Consider the following 17,716-nt stretch of genomic DNA (forward strand, 5'->3'; position numbering starts at 1 on the left):
ATTGTCACCAGGAGGGATGTAAAGGACAGTAATACATACCAATGTAGGATATATTCCAGCACAGCTGTATTGTCACCAGGAGGGATGTAAAGGACAGTAATACATACCAATGTAGGATATATTCCAGCACAGCTGTATTGTCACCAGGAGGGATGTAAAGGACAGTAATACATACCAATGTAGGATATATTCCAGCACAGCTGTATTGTCACCAGGAGGGATGTAAAGGACAGTAATACATACCAATGTAGGATATATTCCAGCACAGCTGTATTGTCACCAGGAGGGATGTAAAGGACAGTAATACATACCAATGTAGGATATATTCCAGCACAGCTGTATTGTCACCAGGAGGGATGTAAAGGACAGTAATACATACCAATGTAGGATATATTCCAGCACAGCTGTATTGTCACCAGGAGGGATGTAAAGGACAGTAATACATACCAATGTAGGATATATTCCAGCACAGCTGTATTGTCACCAGGAGGGATGTAAAGGACAGTAATACATACCAATGTAGGATATATTCCAGCACAGCTGTATTGTCACCAGGAGGGATGTAAAGGACAGTAATACATACCAATGTAGGATATATCCCAGCACAGCTGTATTGTCACAGGAGGGATGTAAAGGACAGTAATACATACCAATGTAGGATATATTCCAGCACAGCTGTATTGTCACCAGGAGGGATGTAAAGGACAGTAATACATACCAATGTAGGATATATTCCAGCACAGCTGTATTGTCACCAGGAGGGATGTAAAGGACAGTAATACATACCAATGTAGGATATATTCCAGCACAGCTGTATTGTCACCAGGAGGGATGTAAAGGACAGTAATACATACCAATGTAGGATATATTCCAGCACAGCTGTATTGTCACCAGGAGGGATGTAAAGGACAGTAATACATACCAATGTAGGATATATTCCAGCACAGCTGTATTGTCACCAGGAGGGATGTAAAGGACAGTAATACATACCAATGTAGGATATATTCCAGCACAGCTGTATTGTCACCAGGAGGGATGTAAAGGACAGTAATACATACCAATGTAGGATATATTCCAGCACAGCTGTATTGTCACCAGGAGGGATGTAAAGGACAGTAATACATACCAATGTAGGATATATTCCAGCACAGCTGTATTGTCACCAGGAGGGATGTAAAGGACAGTAATACATACCAATGTAGGATATATTCCAGCACAGCTGTATTGTCACCAGGAGGGATGTAAAGGACAGTAATACATACCAATGTAGGATATATTCCAGCACAGCTGTATTGTCACCAGGAGGGATGTAAAGGACAGTAATACATACCAATGTAGGATATATTCCAGCACAGCTGTATTGTCACCAGGAGGGATGTAAAGGACAGTAATACATACCAATGTAGGATATATTCCAGCACAGCTGTATTGTCACCAGGAGGGATGTAAAGGACAGTAATACATACCAATGTAGGATATATTCCAGCACAGCTGTATTGTCACCAGGAGGGATGTAAAGGACAGTAATACATACCAATGTAGGATATATTCCAGCACAGCTGTATTGTCACCAGGAGGGATGTAAAGGACAGTAATACATACCAATGTAGGATATATTCCAGCACAGCTGTATTGTCACCAGGAGGGATGTAAAGGACAGTAATACATACCAATGTAGGATATATTCCAGCACAGCTGTATTGTCACCAGGAGGGATGTAAAGGACAGTAATACATACCAATGTAGGATATATTCCAGCACAGCTGTATTGTCACCAGGAGGGATGTAAAGGACAGTAATACATACCAATGTAGGATATATTCCAGCACAGCTGTATTGTCACCAGGAGGGATGTAAAGGACAGTAATACATACCAATGTAGGATATATTCCAGCACAGCTGTATTGTCACCAGGAGGGATGTAAAGGACAGTAATACATACCAATGTAGGATATATTCCAGCACAGCTGTATTGTCACCAGGAGGGATGTAAAGGACAGTAATACATACCAATGTAGGATATATTCCAGCACAGCTGTATTGTCACCAGGAGGGATGTAAAGGACAGTAATACATACCAATGTAGGATATATTCCAGCACAGCTGTATTGTCACCAGGAGGGATGTAAAGGACAGTAATACATACCAATGTAGGATATATTCCAGCACAGCTGTATTGTCACCAGGAGGGATGTAAAGGACAGTAATACATACCAATGTAGGATATATTCCAGCACAGCTGTATTGTCACCAGGAGGGATGTAAAGGACAGTAATACATACCAATGTAGGATATATTCCAGCACAGCTGTATTGTCACCAGGAGGGATGTAAAGGACAGTAATACATACCAATGTAGGATATATTCCAGCACAGCTGTATTGTCACCAGGAGGGATGTAAAGGACAGTAATACATACCAATGTAGGATATATTCCAGCACAGCTGTATTGTCACCAGGAGGGATGTAAAGGACAGTAATACATACCAATGTAGGATATATTCCAGCACAGCTGTATTGTCACCAGGAGGGATGTAAAGGACAGTAATACATACCAATGTAGGATATATTCCAGCACAGCTGTATTGTCACCAGGAGGGATGTAAAGGACAGTAATACATACCAATGTAGGATATATTCCAGCACAGCTGTATTGTCACCAGGAGGGATGTAAAGGACAGTAATACATACCAATGTAGGATATATTCCAGCACAGCTGTATTGTCACCAGGAGGGATGTAAAGGACAGTAATACATACCAATGTAGGATATATTCCAGCACAGCTGTATTGTCACCAGGAGGGATGTAAAGGACAGTAATACATACCAATGTAGGATATATTCCAGCACAGCTGTATTGTCACCAGGAGGGATGTAAAGGACAGTAATACATACCAATGTAGGATATATTCCAGCACAGCTGTATTGTCACCAGGAGGGATGTAAAGGACAGTAATACATACCAATGTAGGATATATTCCAGCACAGCTGTATTGTCACCAGGAGGGATGTAAAGGACAGTAATACATACCAATGTAGGATATATTCCAGCACAGCTGTATTGTCACCAGGAGGATGTAAAGGACAGTAATACATACCAATGTAGGATATATTCCAGCACAGCTGTATTGTCACCAGGAGGGATGTAAAGGACAGTAATACATACCAATGTAGGATATATTCCAGCACAGCTGTATTGTCACCAGGAGGGATGTAAAGGACAGTAATACATACCAATGTAGGATATATTCCAGCACAGCTGTATTGTCACCAGGAGGGATGTAAAGGACAGTAATACATACCAATGTAGGATATATTCCAGCACAGCTGTATTGTCACCAGGAGGGATGTAAAGGACAGTAATACATACCAATGTAGGATATATTCCAGCACAGCTGTATTGTCACCAGGAGGGATGTAAAGGACAGTAATACATACCAATGTAGGATATATTCCAGCACAGCTGTATTGTCACCAGGAGGGATGTAAAGGACAGTAATACATACCAATGTAGGATATATTCCAGCACAGCTGTATTGTCACCAGGAGGGATGTAAAGGACAGCAATACATACCAAAGTAGGATATGTTCCAGCATAGCTGTATTGTCACCAGGAGGGATGTAAAGGACAGTAATACATACCAATGTAGGATATATTCCAGCACAGCTGTATTGTCACCAGGAGGGATGTAAAGGACAGTAATACATACCAATGTAGGATATATTCCAGCACAGCTGTATTGTCACAGGAGGAATGTAAAGGACAGTAATACATACCAATGTAGGATATATTCCAGGACAGCTGTATTGTCACCAGGAGGGATGTAAAGGACAGTAATACATACCAATGTAGGATATAACCCAGCACAGCTGTATTGTCACAGGAGGGATGTAAAGGACAGTAGTACATACCAATGTAGGATATCAGTATATCACAGCTGTATTGTCACCAGGAGGGATGTAAAGGACAGTAATACATTAGCAATGTAGGATATCTACAACCACAGCTGTATTGTCACCAGGAGGGATGTAAAGGACAGTAATACATACCAATGTAGGATATATTCCAGCACAGCTGTATTGTCACAGGAGGGATGTAAAGGACAGTAATACATACCAATGTAGGATATATCCAGCACAGCTGTATTGTCACCAGGAGGGATGTAAAGGACAGTAATACATACCAATGTAGGATATGTATTGTCACAGGACGGATGTAAAGGACAGTAATACATACCAATGTATTGTCACAGGAGGATGTAAGGACAGTAATACATACCAATGTAGGATATATTCCAGCACAGCTGTATTGTCACCAGGAGGATGTAAAGGACAGTAATACATACCAATGTATGATATATCCCATCACAGCTGTATTGTCACCAGGAGGGATGTAAAGGACAGTAATACATACCAATGTAGGATATTTTCCAGCACAGCTGTATTGTCACCAGGAGGGATGTAAAGGACAGTAATACATACCAATGTAGGATATATTCCAGTATAGCTTTATTGTCACCAGGAGGGATGTAAAGGACAGTAATACATACCAATGTAGGATATTCCAGCACAGCTGTATTGTCACCAGGAGGGATGTAAAGGACAGTAATACATACCAATGTAGGATATATTCCAGCACAGCTGTATTGTCACCAGGAGGGATGTAAAGGCTAGTAATACATACCAATGTAGGATATGTATTGTCACAGGAGGGGTGTAAAGGACAGTAATACATACCAATGTAGGATATGTATTGTCACAGGACGGATGTAAAGGACAGTGATACATACCAATGTAGGATATATCCCAGCACAGCTGTATTGTCACAGGAGGGATGTAAAAGACAGTAATACATACCAATGTAGGATATCCCGTGATCACAGCTGTATTGTCACAGGAGTGATGTAAAGGACAGTAATACATACCAATGTAGGATATATCCCAGCACAGCTGTATTGTCACAGGACGGATGTAAAGGACAGTAATACATACCAATGTAGGATATGTATTGTCACAGGACGGATGTAAAGGACAGTAATACATACCAATGTAGGATATGTATTGTCACAGGAGGGGTGTAAAGGACAGTACTACATACCAATGTAGGATATCAGCTGTATTGTCACAGGAGGGATGTAAAGGACAGTAATACATACCAATGTAGGATATGTATTGTCACAGGAGGGGTGTAAAGGACAGTAATACATACCAATGTAGGATATGTATTGTCACAGGACGGATGTAAAGGACAGTAATACATACCAATGTAGGATATATTCCAGCACAGCTGTATTGTCACAGGAGGGGTGTAAAGGACAGTAATACATACCAATGTAGGATATGTATTGTCACAGGAGGGGTGTAAAGGACAGTAATACATACCAATGTAGGATATGTATTGTCACAGGAGGGGTGTAAAGGACAGTAATACATACCAATGTAGGATATGTATTGTCACAGGAGGGGTGTAAAGGACAGTGATACATACCAATGTAGGATATGTATTGTCACAGGAGGGGTGTAAAGGACAGTAATACATACCAATGTAGGATATGTATTGTCACAGGAGGGGTGTAAAGGACAGTAATACATACCAATGTAGGATATGTATTGTCACAGGAGGGGTGTAAGGACAATACATGCACCAATGCAGGATATGTATTGTCACAGGAGGGAAGTAAAGGACAGTAATACATACCAATGTAGGATATGTATGTGTGTGTCTGGGAAGGTGTGGGACAGTAATACACACACCAATGCAGGATATCTTCCTGTATAGCTGTATTGTCACCAGGAGGGATGTAAAGGACAGTAATACACACCAATGCAGGATATTTTCCCGTATAGCTGTATTGTAACTAGGAGGATGTAGCGATAGACACACCAATGCAGGATATCTTCCTGTATAGCTGTATTGTCACCAGGAGGGGTGTAAATGACAGTAATACACACCAATGCAGGATATCTTCCCATATAGTTGTATTGTCACCAGGAGGGATGTAAAGGACAGTAATACACACCAATGCAGGATATCTTCCCGTATAGCTGTATTGTCACCAGGAGGGGTGTACAGGACAGTAATACACACCAATGCAGGATATCTTCCCGTATAGCTGTATTGTCAACAGGAGGGATGTAAAGGACAGTAATGACACACACTAATACAGGATATCTTCCCGTGATACCTGTATTGTCACCAGAGGGATGGGGAAGACAGTAATACACAACTTCAATGTAGGATATCTTCCCCAGATAGCTGTATTGTCACCTGAGGATGTAAGGACAGACACATGACATACACAACCAAGGACAACACCAGGACACACAGTGGAAGGACACAACAGTACACACATACCACAGGACACACCAGGAGGAGGACAGAACACACATACCAGGAGGTAAGGACAATGCACACAAAGGCAGGACACACAACCAGGACACACAGGAGGGATGAAGGACAGGACACACACCAATGTGGATATGAACACTGGAGGAAGGACAGTACACACACACCAATGACACAGATAAGGACATGTAAGAATGGACTGGACATGAAGGACACACACACATTAAATCAAAGGCACAGGAAGGACACACACACACCAATACTAACACAGGGTGGAAGGACAGCACACAGAATGGACACACAAGGACAGGACACAACCAACAATGTTGAAAGGACACACACCAATGGATATCTAACACAGTGGACAGTATACATAAGACAGGACAGGACACAAGACACTTAAGGACAGACACATGAAGGACAAACACAAATGGATATGGAACACAGTGAAGATGTGCACACACACCAAATGTGGACAGAAAAAGGAATATGGAATGGAACACAGGGTGGAAGGACAGTAATACCAATACATGATGAAGGATAAAAAGATGAGAACAATGGATATGAAGACAAAGGAGGGGTATGGACAGTATAATGGACATGGAAGGTGTAAGAAAATTAATGGACAGGACAAGGACAACAAGGACAACTAATGGACACATGGAAGGACAATACACACCACAAGTGGACAAAGAGGGTGGAAGGACAGAATAAGAAAATGAAGGATATGCAAAGGAGGTGACAGTGGATACATAATATATGGACAAAGAAGGTATGTATCACAGAGGGACATTACAGGAACACATGAAGGATAGAAATAAGGACACAAAGACTGAAGGACAGTGATAAGACATACAATGGATAAGGAATAGGGTGGAAGCTGTATGAACAAGGAAGGACAAATAATGGAACAAAGAGGGTGGAAGGACAGTGACAATGGATCAGAAAGGATGAAGGACAAAATAATATACACAGTGGACAACAGAAAATACATAAGGACAGGACAAGAACAATGGATATGGAACACAGGATGGAAGGATAATAATAAGGAAATGTGTAAGGAATAAAATATATGTCACAGGAGTGAAGGACAGAATATAATGGATATGGAACACAGGAAGCTAATGGTAAGAAATGGAATAATAAGGACAGGGAGGACAGTACAACAATGCAGGAAGAACAAAGAAGAATAAAGACAATGTATATAAACAGGACAGTATAAAATGTATATAAGGACAAATAAGGAATGTAGGAAGGAACAACATGGAAGGATCAATGGATATGGACAGAAAGGGGTGGAAGGAAGGGAACAATATAGGAAGTATGTATGGAACACAGAAGGGAATGTAAGGACAATAAGGACAAAATGTAGTGGACACAATACATATGACCACAGGAGGGTGGACAACACAACCAATGGTAGGGAAATGGAACAACAACTGGACACAAAAGGACAGAAACCACACAGGAGGTGGAAACCACACAGGAAGGACACACAACAAAGACACACAGGAAGGACACCACCCAATGACATGCACACAAAAGGACAAAAAGGACACAAACACACACCAGGAAGGAAAGGACAAATGGACACACACCAAGGACACACACAGGATGACACAAAAGTAGAATACAAAACTGCACAGGAGACACAACCAAGGATACACACCCAATGGACACACACACACACACAATGACAAACAGGAAGGACACAATACAACAGGAGGAAGGACACACACAAACACACACATGGAGGAAGGACAGGACACACAACCAAGGACATGGACACAGACAACCAACAGGCACACAGGAGGACAGTACACACAACCCACATGGATGCACACAAAACACACACCAAAGGAGGACAAACAGGACACAACACACACAACCAAACACACAGGAGGAAGGAAAAAAAACACACCAAAACAAAAGGACACAAAAGGACACCAACACACAGGAAGGACACACACAACAATGGCAGGAACAGTGCACACAGTGGATGACACACAACCAAACACAGGAACACAGACAAGACAACAAGGAAAAGGACAACAACCAATGGAGGACACACACACAAGGAGGAAGGACAAAAAAGGACAAATACAAAACCAAACACTGTAAGGACACAACACATACACAGAGGACAAGGACAGTACACAAACAAAGGACACACACCACAGGAAAGGAGTGGAAGGACACATACCAACACAGGACACAACCAAGGACACAGGAAGACAACCAACAACACAGTGGAGGAAGGACAGAAAACACAACACAACACCACAGGACACACAAAAGGACAATACAAACAGGAGACACCAACAGGCAAGGCATGGACACACACAACACAAGGAGGACACACAAAAGGACAAGGAAGGACACACCAAGGAGGACAAACTGGACACAGGAGAAGGACAGTACAAGACACCAAGCACACCAACACAAGGTGGACACACACACAGTGGACACAACAGACACAACACAACAAAGGACACACACACACACCAAGTGGACACACACACAGGAGGACAGACAACACAGGAAATACACACCAAGAAGGACCCACGACACACACAGGAGGATGGACAGCACAAGGAAAGGACAACACACACCCAAAAGCAGGCACAAAAAGCAAAGGGGTGAAGGACAGCACACATAACATAAATGGACAGTGTACACCAATAATACAGGACACAAAGGATATACACAGGAAGGACAAGGATCAAAAACCAAAGGACAGTAATATAATGGATATGACACAGAAGGACAGACAAAAATAACAAGACAGTAATACAAGCAATATATCACTAAGGACAGTATACATACAACAGGAACACAGGATGGAAGGACACACATAAATGTGGACACACAGGATGAAGGACAGTACATACCAAATACTAACACTATAAGGACAGTAAATACACAATATATAAGCACATAAGGACAGAAAATATATGACATACAGATATAATACATACCAATGTGGATATACACATGAAGGACAAAAAACAATATATGTAAGAACAATAAGGATGTAAGGAACAAGGAATAGGAATAAGAAGAAACCTGATGAACTGATAAAGAAGAATGGTGGCACTGTATTCATCTATAGTTATGGAAGATATATGGAAATAACTCAGACTAGGCAGTGGTGAAAATGAAATGAGGCAAGGTCCAGTCAAAGATTATAAAGCATTGCAGGAAAATGGATCGTTTGCACTGTCTAGAATTATTTATAAAAATTGTGATAGGTGGCCAGATAGATTATATTGAAAGTAGATTCTTTGATAAATTATTTAGTAAAGAATGGAATAAGATGATTAATACAGGTGGAGACCAAAGAGAAGTATAACAGACAGAAATGTCAAAATAAGGAAAACCACAGTAGGAGGAGAAGAATGAAGACAAGTCAAGAGCCGCATAATTAAGTATGGCCTGTATTTTATAGATGTCAGGTGCTGGGGAAGTAACAATGAAAAAGGAAACAAGAACATACAGGACAATAGGAGAGTCAGTGATGGCATTCTGAAAGCTGGAGGATAAGGAAGGAGAAAAGTATTTCTATAAGAGAATTTGGTTGTCCTTTCTAGAATGTAAGGAACATACAGTTAAGTAAATGTCTAGAAGACATGATTGTTTATTTGGGATAAGTAAAAGATACAGAATGGAATAGATAGGTCCTATTGTGGAGGGTAGTGATGTGAATGGATAAAAGCATAAAGCACCATGGGAGAGAGAAAGCAAAAAATAGGGCTAAAAATTAAATGGAGATTGGGAAGTAGGAAAAAGGAAACAGAAGTGTATAAATAGAAATAGTCAGGTCATTTGGGAATAGTTTTGGAATAAGAGTCACAAGTAAAGTGTGTATATAGAAAGAATAATATTAGGGTATGAGGGTTGGCTGGGAATTGTGATTAGGGTAGGGGATTCATAGGTTCATAGGTAAGTACTAGGCTATCTGCCCATGGGCATTTATAAGCCTAGCCACAGAGTGATGGCTTTAACCTCCCCATTAGATTAGTAACCTGGGCCTCTGTCAACAGGGCTCCTGAAGTGATCCCAGGGTAGAACTTACGATTACCCATCCACTCATCAAGATTTCTCTTGAAGAGGGTCAGAGAGGAGCTCTGTCGAATATGGACTGGGATTCTATTCCAGAGTGAGGGGAGTCGCTGGGACAGGAATCTATCCCTCCAGCATGTCCTGTTTATTGTTGTACATAGGTTCAAGTCGCTAGAACGAGTGGTTCTGAGGGATCTCGTTTTTTGAGGTGAAGCATGTCCATTAGTTCAGGGTTTGACATGGCCCTATAGGTCAGGCATAGGTCACCTCTGAGCAGACGGTGACTGAGAAGTGAGCTGAGAAGAGCTGTTTATAGAGCTAGATTAGTACTAGTTTGTGGGCTTCAGTAGGGTAATTGTTTAAGGCCCTTAATCTTGTTAATCCACTTACTGAGGTACTTCTGTGGTCTTTCTAGTTGTTGCAGGTGTCTAGTGAGGTACATCCCAAATGGGGCATTGTACTCTATTATGGGCCTAATGAGTGAGGAGTAATCACCTCCTTGGATCTGGATGAGAAACCCTTTGTGATCAGGTGTGCCACATAGAAGGATTTCCTGACCGTTTTGGCTATGTGGTTATCAAAGGAGAGCATGCTATCTACTTGGGTACCCAGGTCCCTAATTACTTCTTCTGTACTTAGTGGATTCCCATCTATGTGGTAGTTTGTAGGTACTTTGTTTTTCCCAAATGGGATTACTATGCATTTTTTGGCATTTAGCTTGACTTTGACACCAGGTGTTTGTCTCTGTGAGACCCTTTTGCAGGATGTCTGTGTCAGCTGGAGAGTCAATTATTGCACCCAATTTACAGTCATCTGCGAACTTGGTTAGCCACAGTCCCTCCGCCTTTGCCTGTACTTCAGAGAAATATATATACCGAACAGGAGGGGTCCCAGGACTGAGCCCTGTGGGACTCCGCTTGTGACTGGTTTAGAGTCAGACATGGCGCCTGCCACTCTTACCGTGTGGGTTCTGTCTGAGAGCCAATTGGCAACCCATCTCGTGACATGGGGTTGATATTTAAGCTGGTGAGTTTGTCTATGATTCCTGAGTGTGGGATGGTGTCGAACGCCTTAGCGAGGTCCAGATATGCTGTGTGGACCACCTTCCCTTCATCTATGGCCTTGGTGACTGTTTCGAAGAAGTCAACCAAGTTCAGGAGGCAAGATCTGCCTTTAACAAAGCCGAACTGGGTGGGGTCCAGTGTCTGGACTGGACGTTCCCAATGTCCCTGTTAATGAGCTCCATGATAATGCATTCCATGGCTTTGCAGACCAAGCTAGTCAAGCTTATAGGGTGATAGTTCCCAGGGTCAGTTGTGGCACCACCTTTGTGGAGTGGTACGACTGTTGCTGTACGCCATTCTTTGGGTACATAGCCTGTAGAGAGGCTGAGTTTGAATAGTGATTTGAGATGGGGGGGTTAGTTCATTTTGAAGCTCGTGTAAGACACAACCTGGGATAGCATCTGGTCCCATTGATGCTGTGTTTTTGGCCTTTGCAAGGGCTGTCTTTACTTGTGTGTCTGAGATATCTGGAGCGCCACATTCTTCTGGGATGGGTGCTAGCCCCTTTGGAGAGGGTGAAGTTTGCACTGAATTGGCAATGTTGGTTCAGTGTATTCCATTATGCACTAGCTCGGAGCATATCTGAGAGTTTGCCCCTAGACTCTTGACATAGTTAAAGAAGGCCTTGTGGTTATCCTTAGAGTCATTGGCTATTTTTCTTTCAAAGTTGGCCTTGGATGATTTAATGAGGGAGTGCAGTTTTTTACTGATGTTAATCAGAGATGCCTTCTTATTTTGGGATTTTGTTCTATCTTGCAGGAGTTTCCTCCTTCTGTTGTAAAGTTTATTTATGGCCGGGGTCCACCAGACTGGCTTCCTCTTTTTTGAGGAGTTGGTCTTGGTTTTACTTGGGATGGCTCAGTCCATGCATTCTTGAAGGTGTTCATAGAATGCACTTGTAAAGGATTCTGCCAATGGGTCATCATTTTCCATTTGATTGGGAGCTTTGAAACTTCCCACCTCGGTCTTGAGGAGTGTGAAGTTGGCTTTAGAGAAGTTTTTTACCTTGATTTCCTTGACTGGGGGGGGGGTTGGGATGTGGATGTCCAGTGTGATTAGTTTGTGATCTGATCTTACCAATGACAAGTTTACCTCAGGTGTGGAACATAGGTTCCCCATGTTGGTGATGACCAGGTCCAGTATGTTGTCACCTCTTGTGGAGTGGTGACCAGCTGTTAAAGGACATTTGAGTTTATAAACTCAAGGAAGCATTGGGCTAGGGCGTTTGAGCTTGAGTAGTTTTCCCAGTCAATGTTTGGATAGTTGAAGTCACCCAGTAGCATGGTGTTGGGTAGAATCTTCATACTTTCTAATGTTCTCAGGAATGCTGCATGAGGGTCCTGAGACAAGGTGGGAGGTCTGTAGCAAGCTATAAATTGAACAATCAATTTATCCTGTCAATTGCACTTGGATGGTCTCAGATTCCTGTGCTGTGCTACTAACCTGGAGGTGTGGGTGTTCTTGATGAATATGGACACCCCCCTTTTGTGTTCCGGTCCTGGTTTTGGGACCTAAAGGTATGGTAGGAGTTATAGCCTGGTAGTGCTGGGGTGCTCTCTGAAGCCTTGAACCAGGTTTCTGTCACTGCACATACGTCGCTATCTTCGATACTAAGGAGATCCTTGAGTGCATGCATTTTGAGGTTTAGATTTCGTTGAGCAGCATTACCCTCAGTTTTTGTTTATTATTGTTGTTTATGGAGGCGGTATTGTCTTTTGAACCTTGCCTAAAAAAGGCAGTATTGGGGCGGCAAGAGTCTTGGCCAGTATTCGAAAGCCCAGGGGTGACAGGTGCAAGCCGTCTCTGGCGAAGCAACGTGGCTTGTCAAGCATGTCGTCCCAGGCTGACAAGTACTGGATCCCCTTTGAATGACACCAGTAGTTTAACCAATTGTTGAAACTGATCATTTATTCTTCGTATGCTGGCATCATTTTGGGTGAGGGCAGGATGCTACTCAGAGTCAGAGTCATACCAGCCTGGGCTACATGGTCAGAGAGCTCCTCCATGTCTCTTTTCATGTAGTCCAGGGAGGTACATCTCAGGTCATTTACGCCAACATGTACAATGACAGAGTCATATTGTACTTGTTGTGGAGTGACCTGAGTGCATGTGTTATGTGGCAGATTCTGGCACCCGACAGGCAGCTTACGGTAACCTTCTCCTTGTTCAGTCTAGTGAGTGGGACGTCTGTGTGCCTGATGATAGAATCACTGATTACTAGTGTGTTAGGTGTGTTATTTAGCCTTAGGGGCTATTTTTGCTTGGCACACTGACATTGTGACATATGTGTTACCTGGTTTCTGTTGTGGGGTGTTTGGGTGTATGCTTAGGAGGTCTCTGTTGTAGGCAGGTTCTTATTTAGAGCCTAGTATGTTTTTGCATGTTTCTGAGAGTTGTTTTCTGGTGCAGCTATGGCTGGTCTATGTGAGTCTGGTAATGTGGTGCTAGTGTTGCCCTTCTCCTTGTGACTGGTTGATCCAGTCGTGGGTTGAGAGAGCTTAGCCTCCAGCTTGGCTGTGTAGCTGCATCTCTCACATATGTTTGTGTTGGTTGGGAGGAGGAGTGGGTTGTCTGTGTACATGAGGCAATTGTAACATTGCCTCAGGATGCCCAGATTCACCAGCTGGACTGGAGAGCACACCTGAAGCTGTCCCTTGAACATGCCTGAATAGATGGTTGGGACTGTATTGCTGATTGGATGAGTAAAGAGCCTTATACTTCCTGAGTATAGGGCTGAAGAGCAAGCTGTAAGGACTGTACCAATGTAGGATATGTATTGTCACAGGAGGGGTGTAAAGGACAGTAATACATACCAATGTAGGATATGTATTGTCACAGGAGGGGTGTAAAGGACAGTAATACATACCAATGTAGGATATGTATTGTCACAGGAGGGGTGTCTGTTTAAAATTGCGTGTTTTGAGGAGAGCAGTAAGAAGGTCTGATGAACTGGATTTTGGTGCTGGTTTGCTGTACTGGGAATGTGGTAGGCACTGGGAAATATTAAATCAATATCATTACCTTTCCTATTTATAGCATCGTTATGGAAGATATTACAGGCAGGAAATGTAACTCCAGAGTCATTTATGCTGGTGTTAAAGCCAAGTGTCAATTACAGTGAAATTAGGCTTACGCTGGGTAATCCAGGCATGTTATTCTGCAGTTTTTCCCTTATGCGTTTTCCATTTATTGCAGCAAAAATTAGATCTCCAAGTTTGGGGACTGACTGTCATTGTGTTAGCAAAGTGTGTGTGGGAGAATTATCTTTATGTTCATTGTGATAGGTGGGGCCTGGATTAGGGTGTATATCTCCTCCTAGAAGGATTCTAGTATATTGCTTTTCATAGGATTCTTGCACTTAAATTTGTTTTGGTTTGATTTGAAGTGCAGTTAATCAGTCTATATTTGGAATGAAGATGATGGGCAATATTAAATGGGTTTGGTGCAATGTGTGGAGACTGTAAAGAGGAAGTGTAGATAGGTGGTTGGGACAGAGTTAGAGAAATGTTGGGAGGCATTATTGAGTTGTGGTAGGCTGAAAGATGGCACAGTAGGAGGAGAAGAATAGAAGAGAAGCCGAAGAGCCGCATAATTAAGTATGGCCTGTATTTTATAGATGTCAGGTGCTGGGGAAGTAACAATGAAAAAGGAAACAAGAACATACAGGACAATAGGAGAGTCAGTGATGGCGGATTCTGAAAGCTGGTATAGGATAAGGAAGGAGAAAAGTATTTTCTATAAAAGAAGAGAATTTGGTTGTCCTGGTATCTTTTCTAGAATGTAAGGAACAGAGGGGTACAGAAGGCTTAAGTATAATGAGATAGTTAACATTAGAAGACATGATTGTTTATTTGGGATAAGTAAAAGATACAGAATGCAATAGATAGGTACTACTGTGGAGGGTAGTGATGTGAATGGATAAAGCATAAAGCACCATGGGAGAGAGAAAGCAGAAAATAGGGCTAAAAATTAAATGGAGATTGGGAAGTAGGAAAAAGGAAACAGAAGTGTATAAATAGAAATAGTCAGGTCATTTGGGAATAGTTTTGGAATAAGAGTCACAAGTAAAATGTGTATGTAGGAAGATTAATATTAGGGTATGAGGGTTGGCTGGGAATTGTGATTAGGGTAGGGGATTCATAGGTAAGTACTAGGCTATCTGCCCATGGGCATTTATAAGCCTAGCCACAGAGTGATGGCTTTCACCTCCCCATTAGATTAGTAACCTGGGCCTCTGTCAACAGGGCTCTTGAAGTGATCCCAGGGAAGAACTTACGATTACCCATCCACTCATCAAGATTTCTCTTGAAGAGGGTCAGAGAGGAGCTCTGTCGAATATGGACTGGGATTCTATTCCAGAGTGAGGGGAGTCGCTGGGACAGGAATCTATCCTTCCAGCATGTCCTGTTTATTGTTGTACATAGGTTCAAGTCGCTAGAACGAGTGGTTCTGAGGGATCTCGTTTTTTTTTAGGTGAAGCATGTCCATTAGTTCAGAGTTTGACATGGCCCTATAGGTCAGGCATAGGTCACTTCTGAGCAGACGGTAAGTGACTGAGAAGAGTTGGAGCTTTTTTAGTCGTGCTTCATAGGGCAATTGTTTATAGATTATAGGTTCATAGATTAGTACTAGGCTAACTGCCCTTGTGGGCTATTTTCAGCCTAGCCAATTACCCCATGTAAGAATCAAACCCTGCACCTTATGCTTGTAAGGTAAACACCTTAACCATTATGCTAACCTCCCACCCAAAGCCAAAGGCCCTTAATCCACTTACTGAGGTACTTCTGTGGTCTTTCTAGTTGTTGCAGGTGTCTAGTGAGGTACATCCCAAATGGGGCATTGTACTCTATTATGGGCCTAATGAGTGAGGAGTAAAGGGGCACAATCACCTCCTTGGATCTGGATGAGAAACCCTTTGTGATCAGGTGTGCCACATAGAAGGATTTCCTGACCGTTTTGGCTATGTGGTTATCAAAGGAGAGCATGCTATCTACTTGGGTACCCAGGTCCCTAATTACTTCTTTTGTACTTAGTGGATTCCCATCTATGTGGTAGTTTGTAGGTACTTTGTTTTTCCCAAATGGGATTACTATGCATTTTTCTGGCATTTAGCTTGAGGCAGTGACTTTGACACCAGGTGTTTGTCTCTGTGAGACCCTTTTGCAGGATGTCTGTGTCAGCTGGAGAGTCAATTATTGCACCCAATTTACAGTCATCTGCAAACTTGGTTAGCCACAGTCCCTCCGCCTTTGCCTGTACTTCAGAGAAATATATGCCGAACAGGAGGGGTCCCAGGACTGAGCCCTGTGGGACTCCGCTTGTGACTGGTTTAGAGTCAGACATGGCGCCTGCCACTCTTACCGTGTAGGTTCTGTCTGAGAGCCAACTGGCAACCCATCTCGTGACATGGTGGTTGATATTTAAGCTGGTGAGTATGTCTATGATTTCTGAGTGTGGGATGGTGTCGAACGCCTTAGCGAGGTCCACATATGCTGTGTGAACCACCTTCCCTTCATCTATGGCCTTGGTGACTGTTTCGAAGAAGTCAACCAAGTTCAGGAGGCAAGATCTGCCTTTTACAAAGCCGAATTGGATGGGGTCCAGTGTCTGGAGTTTCCCAATGTCCCTGTTAATGAGCTCCATGATAATGCATTCCATGGCTTTGCAGACCAAGCTAGTCAAGCTTATAGGGTGATAGTTCCCAGGGTCAGTTGTGGCACCACCTTTCTGGAGTGGTACAACTGTTTCTGTACGCCATTCTTTGGGTACATAGCCTGTAGAGAGGCTGAGTTTGAATAGTGATTTGAGATGGGAGGTTAGTTCATTTTAAAGCTCATGTAAGACGCAACCTGGTATAGCATCTGGTCCCATTGATGCTGTGTTTTTGGCCTTTGCAAGGGCTGTCTTTACTTGTGTGTCTGAAGTATCTGGAGCACCACATTCTTCTAGGATGGGTGCTACCCCCTTTGGTGAAGAGGGGGAGTGAAGTTTGCACTGAACCTGTCAGCCAGAACGTTGGCAATGTCAGTTGGTTCAGTGTATTTATGGCCATTATGCACTAGCTCAGAGCATATCTGAGAGTTTGCCCCTAGACTCTTGACATAGTTAAAGAAGGCCTTGTGGTTATCCTTAGAGTCATTGGCTATTTTTCTTTCAAAGTTGGCCTTGGATGATTTAATGCGGGAGTGCAGTTTTTTACTGATGTTAATCAGAGATGCCTTCTTATTTTGGGATTTTGTTCTATC

This window comes from Protopterus annectens, chromosome 3.part1 (assembly GCF_019279795.1).
Source record: "Protopterus annectens isolate FY-2018-M chromosome 3.part1, PAN1.0, whole genome shotgun sequence".
In the NCBI taxonomy this organism is placed as follows: domain Eukaryota; kingdom Metazoa; phylum Chordata; order Ceratodontiformes; family Protopteridae; genus Protopterus; species Protopterus annectens.